Raw genomic sequence first — 18024 nt, forward strand, 5'->3', positions numbered from 1 at the left:
TTTTGTCATAACATAGAAACATGAGCAATTAATGACAATTAAAAAACAATTAAAATATCATCACACACACATTACAATCATTTGCAAAGAAAAGCTCAGAAAAGAACAGGTAATAAAAGTTATCAAACTTTACGTAAAGACAGTGACGATGGAACACCTGGTGTGTCTGTGCGTGAGTGTGTCTGCTGCTTTTTAAATCAAATGCTGGAAAACACAGTGAGAATGAGACAGCAATTGTACAGCATGCAGAGAAAGCCTGCAGGATTCTGTACACACACACACACACGCACACTTTTATCTCCTGCAAGTCTGTATTTGAACCACCTTGCTGGCATGTTGACAGCGCGGCCAAAAGCCAATCGCATTATCAGTGAATTATCCCTTTATGAAACAGCTGTGCTAGCAGACGCCCAGCACTATGCTGGATGATAACTTTATCTAGCTCTCGAACACACTCTTTCATCTGCAGTCAGATCCCCAATGGTCTTATTCTCATCCGACGATCCAAGCATTACAAGACAAACTGTCACAACAGGGCGTGTGCAAGAGATAAATTCATTATTTATGCACTACTGTTGACTTCCAAACACTTCCTGGGGCCATTTCACTGCAATATGTCCCACGAGTATCTGTGTGTGTGCGTATGTGAGAGAGAGAGAGAGAGAGAGAGAGAGAGAGAGAGAGAGAGAGAGAGAGAGCGAGAGAGAGAGAGAGAGAGAGGGAAAGTGAGAGCTTTATACAGGTTTTGTTAACGCACATGGGTGTGTATATGTATGTGTGCGTGCAGGGAGAGAGAGAGAGAGCCCTAGGCTTTGACCCTGTGATAGACAGTGTGGGTAATGAGGGATGATGCATGTTGTGGGGTATTTTTTTTAATTAGGAACATTTGTATATTTTAACTACCCACCCAAATGCATATGAAATATATAAGCAAACTAATAAAATAAATTAATTAAACAAAACTGTATTTCTTTTTATTGCCTGAAAATATGTCTGCAAAAAGTCTGCCTTAAAATAATAAATGAGTAAATGTGAGATAAATATTAAAAGAATAACTATACTGTATGAAGCCGCAATTTTAAAAACGAATGTGAAAAATCAAGTTGGAACGGTGAGAGAAAATTAATGGGATCCTTCCCTTTCTGCAATGTAGAAAACATGGATTTCAGTTTAAGTCAAATGTCTTTAAAGGAAATGTGTTAAATTTGATCAAAACATCAGCAAATACAAAAACACTTCAACAACACCAACAGCCAACTGCTGTGTTTGAGATTTTATTTCCATATGTGACACAATGGTGCATTTGGATGTAATCAAAACATCAGATGTCTGGATTATTTGTGAAAGATACTATAATGTGTGCTCCAAAAAAGAAATCTGGGTTACTGAAACCAAAATTTTAGTAAAAACAAATTGTAACACGTGGATGACAGAGACAACGTTAGGATCCAAGTGCAGGTTTATTCGTTAGTCAGGCAATCAAGGGTCAACACAGGTGCAAACAGATGAATAAAGGCAAATCCAGAATCGTAGTCACTATAACAGGTGAGAGGTCGGAAGGCAGGCAGTGAACATGAGCAAACAGAAAAACTTGGCAAGGGTCAAAACACGGAGAAACAAGACTAAAGAAAACGCGTTGAATTGTCACTTTACAGGTAAACAAGACTCGGCAAGGAAGTGAGTGTGTGTGCTGCTAAAGTAGTGTGTGTGATTAGTCCAGAAGCAGCATCAGCTGTGGGAGTCCAATCAGGGGAGACTTGGAGCAGGTGTGTGTGTGTGTGGCATGACTGAATTTGTAGTTCATAAGATGTAGTCCATGTGAATGTGAGTGTTTACCAGCAACCTTTGGTGGTTAGATCGCTGGTAATCATGACACAAATGAAGAAACTCAATGCCTAGAATTTACTTAAATATTTAATTATATTTTTAACCCAACAGTTGGGTTTGTCCATGTTTCCCTAAAATGAATGTGGTCAAATAACACATTTTCTTGTTGAAAAACTGATTTTGTAACTGCATTATGGGTGTATATACTGTATAGACAAGTTGCAAACACCACCTTCGATGACATTTGTTGCCTCAGCTTGCAAATGTGCAATTTTACACTTCACAAAAATGTTTTGGCTTCAATTGCCTTCCATATATATGACTGGCAAAATACCGTACATTACCAGAGAGAAATCTGATTTTAAAAAACAACACAAAACAAAACAATAAATGTATGTTATTTTATATTGAGATGGAAGATGAAATAAGTTATTCATAACATTCATTTATAAAATAGTGTGATTTTTGTTTCATGGTCAATACATAACTGTTTATGAATCACCCTATAGCATCATCATTTACTGTTCAAATAATTTTTGTAAAGATATTCTGCATTTAAACTAGTTTGTAGAGAACAACATGTTATTGTTTCCCCCATTGTAATTAAAAGCAGTGACCTTCAGATTGTGTGTGGAAACTGAATGAGTGTGGTGTGTAGCTTGTTCTTTGGCCCTTAACCCTGCTCTCCACAAGAGCACTGATGGATCTAGGGCACACTGTCCACTCTCAACCTGCTCCCATAATGCACCAGGCCCGCTCCCTATCCTTTCCTCGTGAGATATAGGCTATATATGCTCTTCTACTGACCCACAATGGAGCACCAACGAGACATTGGATAATAAACTTAGCAAAACACAAAAATACCAGATGCATGAGAATGGAAAATATAGGCTTGCTAAAAGTGTGCTCAAGATCAAGAGAGAGTTTGTGAGCTTTATGGAAAATGAAGAGAAATATGTGGGATAATTTCTGGTTGAGCAGCTGAGAAAAGCTCCAGGGCAACATCATGAACCTCTCACACTCGTCTAAGAAAACCAATGAAGCAAATTAGCATGACATTCCTGTATAACACAAATTTTACAGTGCAATTTCCCAACAGCAAAAAGAAACAGGGAGGTGCAAATGACTGCATGGATTGTGTGTGTGTGTGTGTGTGTGTGTGTGTGTGTGTGCGTGTGTGTGTGTGTGTGTGTGTGCGTGTGTGTGTGTGTGTGTGTATGGGCTGTAGTCTCTTTTGTGTTACTTATCGTGCATTTTACAAGCAATCTCAGCACGCGCTGTTGTTTTAGGAGCACGTCTGTCTGAGAGCAAGAAATAAGCCACACATTTTCTGGTATAATTAAATTACTCCTCTGTTTTTCTCTTGCTCAAACAGAACATCTTGTTGTTCCACAGAAATGATATTTAAAACAAAAATGATTAGAAACAGACTGGCAGATGCTGAGAGGCATCAGCAACCAAGTCTCATTAGAGATGATTTTTTTTATTCTATTTTCAATAATCAAGTCAATGTCTAAGCATGACTAATGGTATTAAAACTGTTTTTTGTCAGACGGAGTTGACAAATCTACACTATTTCTAAGCTTTTTATCATTTTCCAGCAGAATGTGAACAATCGCAAGCCAAATGCTTCATGCTGGCATTATTAACTGACTTTCCCAGCTTTTTTCCCCAAAGTATTTAGCAGTCTTGCATGACAATACAAATTGAACATTTAATTACAGGCAAAAATAAATAAATAAAAATATATATATATATTACACACACACAATCCATGCATTCATTTGCACCTCCCTGTTTCTTTTTGCTGTTGGGAAATTGCACTGTAATATATATATATATATATATATATATATATATATATATATATATATATATATATATATATATATATATATATATATATATATATATATATATATATATATATATATATATATATATATATATATATATATATGATAATACAAAGATAAGCTTTGCCAAGCCTGTCTGATTCACATACCATATATTTAAAGAGCAAAGTGTCTATTTTTGACCATCACATTTGATCATGTCTTGATGTTTATTTTAAAGGCTAAAGGTTATAATAAAATTAAATTAAATGAAATTAAATTAAATTAAATTTACTGCGTAAAAACATGCTGGATAAGTTGGCGGTTCATCGCTTTATTAATCCGGGATCACCACAGCGGAATGAAGCCAAAAAAAGAAAATAAATGAATGAATGAATAAATTAAATTAAAATCTTATACTCAGCAATGCTTTTTATTTGATTTGAAAAAAAAAAGATAATATATTGAATATATATGAAATTATTATCAATTTCATTAAAATGTACTTAATTATCAAATACAATCCAACTCAAGCTCATTCTGAAAACATACCTCTATATACATTTCTGGAGAGTGCCAAATACATCCCAGGAGCTACGCTTTTTGCAGTTTTTGTTTTCGCAAATCCACCGCTGTGTATGCTTTTTAGGATCTCAAATGTCTTTCATGAGTGCCATTCACACATGCTGTTCTCACATAAACCCAGCAGAGGCCGCTGTCGACTGACTTACTGACCCACCCTCCTTCTTCCCTAAACCCAACCAATAGTGTTTTCAAAAGCACCACTTGACCCAACCACCCACATCCCTAAACACAACTAACAGTTTTAAAAAGCAATCCAGAAAAAGAAAAAAGCCCTTGCCTGATTTTTGCCACATTTTTCGATTTTACCACATTATCACCCTGTTATTTACTAGTTTATTTTATTAGTTGGCTTCTGTTTTTGATTTACCTGCTTTTTGGAACTGTCCTTTGCCAGACTCGAACCCCGTCATCGCATTCAACTTCTCTTTGCATCTCAAGTCTGCCGACATACATGGTGAGCTATACTGAACAAACTGGTAACCTCGGTGAAGCCGTCCATGCGGAGGCAAGTGGTCAGCTGGTAAGCAAGAAAAGGAATGGCGTCATACCACCCTGTATTGTTAGTTTTAAAGACGAATAATAGCCATACATACTTCTGACCACATAAAGTTGAAGTCAGAATTATTAGCCCCCTTTGAATTTTTTTCTTTTTAAATATTCCCCAAATTATGTTTAACAGAGCAAGGTAAATTTTCACAGTATTTTTAATAATATTTTTTAATAACATTTTTTCAGTAACACTTTACAATAAGGTTCATTAGTTAATGTTAATTAATGCATTTACTAGCATGAACAAACAATGAACAATATACTTACTACAGTATTTGTTCATGTTGGTTAACGTTAGTTAATGAAAATACAGTTGTTCATTGTTAGTTCCAGCCTGATCTCACGAGAAAACGTAAGTATTTTACGTTTTGTTAGTTTAGTGGCTAATTCGTACGAATTCGTACGAGTTCAGTTGTACGATTTTAAAAACGAGGTGTGGCACCAAACCCCATCCCTAAACCCAACCGTCATTGGGGGATGAGCAAATCGTACTATATTGTACGAACTAGATCATCCGAATTCATACGAATTAGACACTAAATCAAAAAGTTATGAATTGCCGTGAGATTGTGTTGGTTAGTTCATGTTAACTCAGGGTGCATTAACTAATGTTAACAGGCATGGACTTGGATGTTAATAATGCATTAATAAATGTTCAGTTATGATTAATAAATGCTGTACAAGTGTTGTTCATGATTAGTTCATGTTAGTAAATGCATTAACTAATGAACCTTATTATAAAGTATTACCATTTTTTCTTTTGGAGAAAGCCTTATTTGTTTTATTTCGGCTAGAATAAAAGCAGTTTAATTTTTTTTTTATGCCTAATTACCCTAAGCTGCCTAGTTAACCTAATTAACCTGTTAAGCCTTTAAATGTTACTTTAAGCTGTATAGAAGTGTCGTGAAAAATATCTAGTCAAATATTTTTTACTGTCATCATGGCAAAGATAAAATAAATCAGTTATTAGAGATGAGCTATTATAACTATTATGTTTAGAAATTTGTTGAAAAAATCTTCTCTCCGTTAAACTGAAATTTGGGAAAAAACAAACAGGGGGGCTAATAATCAACTGTAATTTGCGATCTCCAGAAACGTATATAGGGCTACGTTTTCAAAATGAGCCTGTGGATATTATTTGTTAGCTATTTTAATATATTTTATAATGTTATTTATGATAATTTATGATGGCATAGCTGCATTGTCAGTGTCGCGTGATGATTTAGAAATGATTCTACTATTCTGGTAATAATGATATTTATAAAATATTTATGATTATTATCATTATTATTGTTGTTATTTATTTAGTAAGTATTTATTCATTCATTTATTCATTTTCTTTTCGGCTTAGTCCCTTCATTGATCAGGGGTCGCCACAGCAGAATGAACTGCCAACATACGCAGCATATGTTTTACGCAGCTGATGCTCTTCCAGTCACAACCCAACACTGGGAAACACCCATACACTCCTGCATTCACACACATACATTGCAGCCGATTTAGCTTATTCAATTCACCTATACTGCATGTCTTTGGATTTGTGAGGGAAACTGGAGCACCCAGAGGAAACCCAGGAAAACATGGGGAGAACATGTAAACTCCACACACAAATACCAACTGACCCAGCCAAGGCTCGAACCAGCAATCTTCTTGCTGTGAGGCAATCGTGCTACACACTGCGCCACCGTCATGCCCTTATTTTGTATTATTATTAATATTATTATTATTTAGCAGCTGTATACTGCTGTGTCCAGGATGGCACGGTGGCTCAGTGGTTAGAACTGTCACCTCAAAGCAAGAAGGTTGCTGGTTTGAGTCCCCTGATGAGTAAAGGGACTAAGCTGAAGGAAAATGAATGAATACTGCTGTGTCCATGTTCTTGCCAGAACGATTGGTAGAATAGGTAAGAATTTAAAAGAGTTTAATTCAATACACAATGCAAAACTGGTATAGCAGTTTCCTTTAAATGTTTGCCTAGGGGACTATTTGGTTTTCAACTCAAATCAATATTTTGCATCCAGTTATGCACTCATGTGGGAAGTAGCCATACAATAAGCAGCATAATCAACATCCAGCAGTTTAAACCCCAACTGGCTGATCTGGTATCTTTACACCCTAAAGGGTTTTATATGCAAACCATCTCTTACATAGCAATGCAAAAGTCAATAATTGCCTTCAGAAATAGGAAAAAAACACCCACTTCAGCTTCCTATAAAACAGCTTTGAATCCCACAGTCAGAATAGTGTTTCTGTAATAAGTAAAATGACTGTAAACAGGTCAAAGCTGTGCATTTGGTAGCCCTTCCGGTGACCCATCTGTCTGTTCTTCTGTCCCCTCGCTCCATCTCTCTCCTCTTTTCTCTGTGGTTTGCTCCAGGTTATCCCTCCCTCCCTCTATGAGTCTAAAAAGCGCTTCTGTAATGAGTGAATCACAGTTAACAGGCCGCAGCTCTGGGCCCCGTGGTCATTCCAGTGACCCTTCTGTTCTGCCCGACCAATCAGTGTAATCCGCTGAGCTGATATAGGGGTCAGATGCCCAGAGTAGCTGGCTTGGGGTCCTGGAGCAGGGCCTAAACCTCTCTCTGAGCATTTGGTAGGGCACAGCGTGGCCATATGTCTGCTCTGAATTTCGTGGCCACTGCTGGGCCTGAGAGAATCCAATGACAATGTGCCTCAGAGGTCAGAGTGAGTCACCTTTCCAGATGACGTCATCACAGCCTAGAAAGTTCCACAAACTACCTGGAAAACAGAGAGAGCAACCTGCTGGCCGTATTTATTGCACTGCACTTTTGGACAGTGATTGTTTTCAGTTATTTAAATGTCTCTTTAAATAGTATTTAAAGAGTAATCGTTTTGATTTGATGTCTCTTTACATCAATCCACGGTTAAAAAAAATACTTCACATAAAATTTGCTGTAGCATCAATTTATTTCTTATGATGTCTGAAATCATTAATTCAAGAATGTGGTCTATTTAAGGGGGTTTCACACTTTCACACACAAAATACAGAGAACCACTTGCGCCTATCTGCTGCAGAAAAATGTAATGTGGATTTATATATCACATTTATCATTATTTTGTACCGTACATTCAAAGCGCTCCACAATCATGAGGGGGGTCTCTCTACACCACCACCAGTGTGCAGCATACACTTAGATGATGCGACGGCAGCCACAGGACAGTGCGCTTACCACACAACAAAATATTAAAAACTTCAGAACATAATGCAATGTCAGCAGAAGTTGTTTTTGGAAGAGACAAGCAGACTATAGCCCCTTTCACACATACAGACCTTTCTAAAAACTTAACGGCAATTTTTCGGGAAGGGATCATGTGTGAACAGGTTCTTTTTGAAAATACCGATAAATTCGTTCCGGCAATTTTCCAGAAAGAGAAGTTGTAACATTACCAGTAATTTTCTGGAATTCTGATCTGTATGAAAGCAGAAAAAAAATGCCAGAAAGAGTGCATTCATGTTTAGAACACGCTGACGTGAGACGTTTACTCCAGCCAATCAGAATATTCAGACGCATTCACATCCGCGCTGTTAATGAAAATAAAAGCCTTTGAATATTTTTCTAGACACATTTAGCTGCTACATGTTACTCAGATAATGTTTATATGTTCATTATTAATCCCAACTGTGGGAAAAACTATTGATAAAATGCTTACGATAAACCTATGTCTGTTAACCTTCAAGCTCTGCTTCAGTTGCTTGACGCGTGTGCACGTGAAGAATTGCTCTGGTGAGTGTCAGCACACACACATTTTATGTACATCTCTAAATGTAAAAGTGTTCCTCCATATGTTTTCACTCCATAAGTTGTTATTATCACAATATTATCCATCCCCAGAATTTGTAATGTAGTCAAAGGTGTAAACATTTAGCTGTGGTTCGCACTTCTGCCTTTGGGACAAGGTAGGTGCATGAATGCTAAAGCTTTAAATAAAAGTGAAATCATCAACAAAAGGCTGACTCCTCCTATGTTTACAAATACAAGCGTAGCCGTTTAGAGGTCATTTCTGGTCAGTGGTGTCAGAGTTTTTCCGTAGTTTGGGATGGATGTGTGAATAGTCTTTTCCTGAAAAATTCCGGAACGTCCTTGCCTATGTGAACAGAGCTTTTTTGAAAACTTTACCTGTAAAGTTGTTCCGGACATTTTCCGAATATTTACCGGTATCACTGTGTGAAAGGGGCTATTATCGCTGTGTTTGCACTGGGTCAGTCCCACTTGTCGCCAAGGTAGGTGATACACAGACATACACACAATAATGAATGTTATGAAAACTAAAGTTTGCTGTAACTTCCATTATTTGGTACGATTGCATTCATATCAGAAGTGAACCATACCAGAGTTTGCTTGAAGGTACCTCAGACCACCTTGAAAAGGGCTTGGGTTCAGTTCGCAGATGAGCACCTGAGTTCAGAAGACTAAACGTACTGCACTCTGATGTCAAACATACCTGTGTGTGGACCTAAAGTGCTAGTGTGAAAGCACCCTAAATCTGCCTTTCCAAAAGTCTGCTCTTTTCTGATTGGTTAATTGCCCAGTCTGTTGTGAAATTAAACATGTTACCATATCTCAAATTCAGCTTTCCCGAAGCACTTATAAACACAATGATGCAAATTCAAGGTTTGAGCACCCACAGAAATGGCAGAGAACCTAAAATGTTAGACATGCTCCATTATTGTGCATGATACAATGTGGAAGGAATTCTTGCAGGCCTTAAAAACTGGTCGAGAGCAGCTCAGTAACAGAATTTTTTAAGTGCAAATAAGTAATGAGCATGTTAAAATGTTTTGTTTAGCTCACAAAGAGCTGAAACTGACGAGCTGTAGCTGAAGATCTGGAGCAACACGATAATTTTATTATGTTAAAGAGATAGTTCACACAATTTTTTTTCAGTAAATTTAATTAGTATTTACTCCTCCACAAGCTATATAAATAAAGTTGACCCTGACCTTTACTCTGTTGAACTCTAAAGAAGATATTTTGAACAAAGCTGAACACCTGTAACCATTGACATCCATAGTAGAAACAAAAATACTATGGAATTCAATAGGGAGAGAATTCTTTCTTTAAAATGTCTTATTTTGTGTATAACAGAAGAAAGAAACTCATAAAGGTTCAGAACAAGTGAAGAAAGAGTAAATACTTTGCTTTTGTTTTGGGTGAACTATGTCTATAAATGAGAATGTTATGCTGAAAACATCTGTTATTTGTGTGGAGATTAATAAAAAAAATGTGTATGTTTGAGTGTATCATGTGCATAGATGAACACATTGTGGGTGCATAATATTTTATTAGAATTATTTGAAACTTTGCAGGCATTCACATAAAGATACATTATGAAAGCAAATGTACAAAAAACATAATAAACTATTTAACAGTCATATACTGTTTATCCAACAGTGGTAAACTGCAAGATGTTGACAGTCTCTAAAACTCCATTCAGAATCCCTTTCGTTGGCAGATGTGAATGCTCAGATAGATATTGTAAATAATGATGATGTTTAATATTCCAACAGATTAAGAGAAAACCAAAACTTTATAAAAAGACTAACTGCAATCAGGTTAATATGCTAACATATAGTCAACTTTTAAAAGTGGATCCATATTTTTTTTTAAAACTAAAGACATCTTAAAGATATGGTTCAATACACATTTTGGCTTTAGGACAATTTTGCGAAAGGTTTTGATGGTCTTTAAATGCTGACCGCTGTACAGTACTGAACAATGAGCTTAAATTCAAATTAAAGTCGGAATATTGTTGTGAATGCAGACGCAGTAAATGATGCATTCAGCTTCTGATTTGAAATGAACTTTGTGCATCTGCCTCCAAAATCTAATCTCACCAAGCTGCTTTGATGCTGCAGGAACAGACGCAGCACATGGAGGAGCATGTGTGTGTTATACAAAACACATGTACACCAACTGCACAAATGAGGAAAACACGTCCTTTGACACAATTAAAATCATGAGGCTTTAAAAATGCTAATGCAAAGAAAGACAAATTGATTTGTAAAAGTATACAGTTCAAATGCGTGAGGCTGTTGAGAATTCTTTTTAAATATTTTCGCAGAGGTAGCATACAAAAAGGTATAATACAAAAATACTCCAATCTTTTGGGCCTTGTAATCATTGACACGCCAATCAACTGCATGCCTTTTTATTATCGAATGTCAAAAACTACCAGTGTTTTGCTGTTGAAAATTTTTGGTTAAAACGGTAATATTTATTTATTTAAAGTTCTCATTAATAAAAATTTCAAAAGAAAAAGCTTCCGTAAAAACATTATTGTCAAAACAATAAGTTTTGATCAATTCAATCCATCGATTATAAAAGTCTGTGTTCTTTCTTAAAATAATAATTTTAAAAGTTATCTATATCAACATTTTGTTAACATTTCAAATGGAACAAAACATTGAATCAAAGTTGTCCTAAAACCGAATTTGGAAACATCTATTGGCAACGAGCAATGTGTATATTCTCAATTTTAACAAAACCACACAAAAAAAAGCATTAAAATAAAATCAAGTAGTACTATGTAAATAACATGAATAAAAATATACTTTAGTGTGTACAGACAGACAGAATAAAAGCAAAATAATCTACAAACTGGAAAAAAGAGTAAACAACAAAAATAATAATACTATGTGTGCATGTTATTTATTTATTTATTTATTTATTTATTGATTTATTGATTTATTTATTTAAGAATTCTCATTTAACTGGGAATTCATAAGATACATATCTGATAACATCATATTTAATGTTACGTCTTATCCTCAACAGTAGTTTCTGAATTGTTCATTCGGACAGCCCCAGGTTTATCATCACCCTGAGCTTGTATTTTATTGCTCAGTAGCTGCTTAGAATGGAAAGCAGTGTAAAAATGAACAGAGACAGCGAGGGCAGCGGCAGCCCACTTATCTGATCACCCTGCCTGGCCTTTTCATATTCATGAGCCCCTGGATCAATATTGACGCCTCCTTACCAGCCACTGGAGGAATCCCCTGTTTATTTGCCATTTTAAAATGCAACTGTGTTTGTGAGTCAGAACGAGAAGAAAAAGAATGAGGGATCTGAGAGTTAAAAGGTGAGCTATAGTGAGGGTGACCTCAGAATGTGGTGAAACCTTCTTTGATAAAATAATGGTGAAATGTTCTTTAGTGTGACATGTTCTCCATAATGGGTGATTCTATAATTGCATGCACATTTGGTGTAGAAAAAAAGTACTTTTTTGAAGGGTTATATATTTTTAATAGTTTTAATGATTTGTCACTCTTTGTTATGGCTTAGAACATCTTTTGATAATAACAATATAATACTTTCTACCCATACAGAAAAACAAGTGTCTTATTGTCAGAAATAATCATCGCATTTTATTCCATCATGTTTTATTGTGAAATCAAAATATCTGTTACTTATTTTTGGTTTAATTGATAAAATAAATACTTTAAAACAATACTTTTCCTAATTCTACAATATTAAACAGTTTAAAAATAACTTTATCTTATGAAATCTGAGTGAATATATCTTACATCAATTCTGTTACAGTAATTTGCCTTGAAACCGAATGAATGATCTGACACAAATTTAGGAAAGCAGGAAATAATGTCACTTTCCCTCACTGATCAATTATTTTTATTCCATTTTATTAGAATTATTTTGTAATTTCTAAATTGTTTGTTAATTTTTGTGTTTTGTATTAATATTTATCAAGGCAGTAGTTAGGTTTATGTGCAAGGTAGGATTATAGAATATGATGCGTATAGATGCTTTGTTTCCAGTGAGGACTTCATGCTTTTTCGAGCTTTTATCACCAGCAGAGTGGATTACTGTAATGGACTCCTCACCAGCCTTCCTAAAAAGTCAGACAGTTGCAGCTCATCCAGAACACTGCCGCCAGGATTCTGAACAGAACCAGAAAATCAGAGCACATCACACCTGTCCTCAGGTGTTCACACTGGCTCCCAGTAATATTCAGAATAGATTTTAAAGTATTATCACTTGTCTATAAATCCCTAAAAGGCCTAAACCAGGCCATTCAGATCTTTAGGATCAAGTAAATTAGAAATTCCAAGGGTTCGGTTAAAGCAGGATGAAAACCCCGAACTAAATTATTTAGCAATTGTTATTGGGTTTTTTAACATATTTTAATCACATCACACATTGGGTTATATAATAATATTTTAATCTTGATTTCCTTAGTGCCATGTTTATGCTAGCAAGAGGGATTTATTGCCTTTCTAACGCTTATTGTAACAGCTTGATACTGTAATACTAGGTTTTTGTTCAACTTTATATAAAAAAAGAAGTCACTTGTGTTTGAACTAAACATGTTCACTTATTTTAAACTTGACTATATGTTTTTAATATGATACTAAATATATAGACCTTTTGAAAAGAAAATGTATCAACAATTCTGTAGTCACCCACATACACACAAACATTGTAGATAGAAATTCTGCCACTTTTTGTTAATCATTAAGATTTCAAAGATAAATTACGCCACATTGATTACATTTATATCAACACAAGAGTAAATCTGTGTTCTGGGGGAAAGAGAAAAGTCACTTTACTGCAACGTGACTTTAATGGCCCGCAGCAGAGCTTTAGAGCTGTTTGTGTTGTTTTGATGATGAAGCCTCACTCATTAATTTTGTAGTCTGCTATGGCAGAAGTGCTTGACAGAATGATAGATTTTTAATCAAAGCTTTTAATTACACCGGGGATGTGCTTCAAACCAACAGAGAGACTTATGGAACCCCCAGAGTTCTGTTTCATTTTGCCAAAAGAGGGAGATGCTCCAATAGCTCTGTAATATTGGCAAAGATGCCTCCAATGCTGCATCATTTCAGTACTGTTTTGTAAATAATTAAATATATGTCTGAAACAGATTTTTTTTTTTACCAGAATTATGTTTATGTTTTGTTTTTGTTTTCTTGAGAAAGATTTAGCTAATACTAGTGAATGTAAACATGAAGAAACAACAGCACCCCGAGGCCTCATTATTCATATATTATACAAATAACCTCAGTTACAGTATAAGCACACAGTGGAAATGCACTAAGGCAAGCAATCTGCAATACAGTTATTTGCTATTAGAACAGTGTTTACTCTCTGAGCCTGTCAGCGAGAGAAAGTGACAGCTATTGGCACTTTTTAAAAGTTATGGAGTAGAGTAAACTTCCATATTCCAGAGTCATTATTATTTCCTGCACTTTTCAATAAAGTACTGTGCAGTAATGTCAGTAAAGAACCTTTATTGGTGTTGTTGGCTTTGTGACTATTGTAAACTGCTTTGAATGAAAGAGCCTGCTAAATGCATAAATCTAAATACATTTACATCTTTAATGTATTTGTTCTGCTTACATACATACAGTATTGTTCCAGAGTAGTGTATTTTGGACACCACACATCCAAAATAGGCCCACAATTACTAAAAATGATAAATTACTGTAACTGCAAAAGAAGACGGGTCACACTTTATTTTAAGGTAAAATTCTTTTAAAAATTAACTATTAATTATGAATTTTGTCTCAATATGTTAACTGCTCAGTAATAGTTATCAAGGTAGTAGTTAGCATTAGGTATAAATAGGGTTATTGATGTAGAGTAAGATCATGCATATTATGTACTTTAAATTGTTATTTAAAAGTGTTAGCAGAAAAAGATATGGATATTTGAATTATCTACAGACGATATTTATGAAGTGGAATATTTAACTGTAATAATGCGAAACCCTGAAAGCAATTGACATTAAAGTCATTCTCAACTGCTTTATGTATTAAAGACAACATAGGAAAAGCATTTATCTTTCTATGAAACACTTTTAAGCCTTGTGGTGATAAAACCGACGCTTTGACCATCCACTATCTGCTCATCTAAAGCACAGAACTCAAGGGAGTGTTTCATTTTGCCCTCCCCCTATACCACTTTTCATATACAGTGTGTGCAAAGCAAGGCCACTTAGGCTGCAGGATAATATAGCTTGTGGAGAATTAGCAAATTAGAGCCACCAAACACAAAGAGCTGAAATGGAATGAATAATACATTAATACTAAAACATCTACAGTACATGGCTAGTTTTGACACTCTCACGATGGCCCAGAAGGCATATTGTACTGCTTCAGTGACTAATACAGTAGCATGACTTATCAGCTGAGTTCCTCTGTACAACATGGACAAATGTCTCAAAGGACAAGTCTCCACAAAAAACAGAGGTCACATCACAATCTCACCAATTACAGCACAATAAGCATAAAGGGGAGAGAACAAAATTGGCCATAGTGTACGAGTGTGTATGGGTGTACTCCAGTACTGGGTCGCAGCTGCAAGGGCTGCTGTTAAAACACATGCTGGAAAAGCTGGCAGTTTATTCCGCTGTGGTGACCCCTGATGAATAAAGCGACTAAGCCGAAGGAAAATGAATGAATGAATGAATGAATGAATGAATGAATGAATGAATGAATGAATGAATGAAAGTATTAGATCTCAGAACGTTAAGTTCTTTTTTTTTGTATGTTTCAGTTCTTTCAAGGGGTTGGCAATAAAACAATACAATGTTTCCCAAGAAAATGTTAATAACAGTTTTAGAAATGATCAGTGTTGGGAGTAATGCGTTACAAAAGTAACGTATTACAGTCACATATTACTTTTTCCTGTAACGCAGTAGTGTTCGCCATTACTAATACATTTTCAGTAATATTTTACTCGGTACATGTTCAGTAACGCGTGCGTTACAACAAACTTTTCGCACGCAAGATATTAACAAATTAAAAATACCACAAGTAAGTTCTATTTTCTGTTCGTTGTCAGTGAACATATGCACGTGTTGTCTTTAACCTTTCTCTGGTTATTTGAACTTTTTCACTTTGAACGCGTAATGATTTCAGTCTCTGCGCTCGAGGTCCTATTGGCTCAGCCCGGTTCACAGTAACGTTAAGCCCTGACGCGCAGTGGAAGAGCGGCAAATAGATGAAAAGGCAGTATATTCGCAAAATGGACGTACGTGCATATGGCGTTATTTCACTGACAATTGTCGTAAGCGCAGTTTTACAAGTCGAAAGTGCATTCATGTAATCCTCTGTTCGTGGACAAAACTGCTCGACCGCAAAAAAAAATTCACAGTCGCGCGCACTCAAAACACGGCTGCTCACGTGCGAATGATCTGCTCTCTCTCCGTCAGATGATGCAGACTCACAATTTGCGCCTCATGTTTCCTCTTCCTTTCGTGCTTTTGCTCTCCAGAGATCCTCCTGTTCAATTGGTTATCCCAAGAATGTTGATAGGGTTTATATATTGCTACATTATTTATTAACAATACACTAAACACTAAAAGGTTATGGTAAATTCTATATTAAACACTAGTATTTTTGAGTGTTAGATATACCACCTATGTTTTAGGCTAGTACTATTTACAAGTTGTCTATAATGAATGCTTCAGCATACTGTAGTATTAAGTATAGTGAACTGATAAAATGAAATACAAAGTGTAGTTTTACTACAGTAAAGTGTGGTGAATTGTAGTATAATATACCATATATTGTAAAAAAAAATACAGCACTGGGTAATTTGTTTATATTACACTTATGTTACCATAGCAACTATAGTATTACCACAACAAATTAATTGAAGTACTTTACTGTAGTACTGTTCAAAACACTGTACATGACAGGGAAAATGTCCTCCACAATCTCATCAACAATGTGGAAGACAACAGACACTAGTTCACTTTATTTTAGTTGACATGATAAAATGGGATTGATAGTGAGATTTATTTGAAGAGTGAATAGTACAGTAGGCTATAATACCTCATCAAGTTTTCCCCTATTTTTTTAATCACAGTTATATTTCTGCTTGCATTCGTTATATTTTTGTTTAAATGTTTTTATGTGATTAGTATGGTGCACCTTTTGGATGTTTAATTAATGTTTTTAAAATAAAATGTATTCTTTACATCCAACGTCAATTCTCGGTATCTTTAAGTGTTTAAAACGGAAAATATATCATCATATAACGCAGTCAAAAATGTTATGGTTTACTAGTTTAAAAATGTAATATGTAAGTCTATTTTAGTATTTTGGTTATTGTTAATAAAGAGTGCACCCATATAAATCATATCAAAAAGCACAAATAGAAGAGGGAACACAAGACACAAATTGTGAGTCTGCATAATCTTATTGAGCGAGCAGTGTACTGAGAGCATGCAAGCAATTTGTGCATTAGCAGTGCATATTTGAGAGAGCGTAAGAAAATTTGCGCGCGAGCAGCGTATATTTAAGAGCACGCAAGCAGTTTTGTCCACAAACAGGAAATCGGTGCACGAGCATTATATTGAGAAAGCTTTGTTCATCATGCTCACTTTGTGCATGACAGTTTTGTGTTGTGAACATGAATTTAAAGTGAATAGAATAATGGCAACAGTAAGAAAAGAAAAAAATCTGCATCTTGCCATAGCATTGGAGTTTATATATTGGCCTGTTGTGTCTAATTTGAAAATAGTCAAGCTAATCATAGATATTGCCAGATAATCACTTTACCTCTACCATACTTTTAACAGACTTAGATCATTTGTGATTCTGGTTCTTATCCTTTCTTGCATTGTCTTAAGCCTTCACGTTGCCAAATACATACTATATTGTTAGCAGCCTGGATAGGTCTCAGTCATTCTGCTACATCATATCGCTTTCTACTGGATGTAAAATGCTCTGCAGTACATTTAGTCATTTTAGAATGTTAAGTTCTAATTCTGTAGTTATTTTGGTGAAAGTAACTAAAAAGCCATATAAGACTAATGTAACATATTACAATTTTGAGACAGTAATATTGTAATGTAAGGGGTTAGTTTTAAATAACAGTAATAAGTAATCTGTAATGTATTACAGTTTGGAAGTAACTTGCACAACACTGTAAATGATAAATGAAAAGACGTGATTTGCTGAAATTTCAGCAAATAAAATTGTTCGGCCAAAACCGTATTTCGGTTTGGGACAAAAGTGGTGGATGAAGTCCACAAAGTAGGTAAAAGATCAAATCAAATCAAATATTACTATTCAATATTACTTAAATAGTATTTATTTAAATTACTTAAATATTTGTCAAAGTAAGGCAGCACGGTGGTACAGTGGGTAGCACAATCGCCTCACAGCAAGAAGGTCGCTGGTTCGAGCCCCAACTGGGTCAGTTGGCATTTCTGTGTGGAGTTTGCATGTTCTCCC

The sequence above is a fragment of the Danio aesculapii genome, chromosome 13 (assembly GCF_903798145.1).
Source record: "Danio aesculapii chromosome 13, fDanAes4.1, whole genome shotgun sequence".
Taxonomy (NCBI): Eukaryota; Metazoa; Chordata; class Actinopteri; order Cypriniformes; family Danionidae; genus Danio; species Danio aesculapii.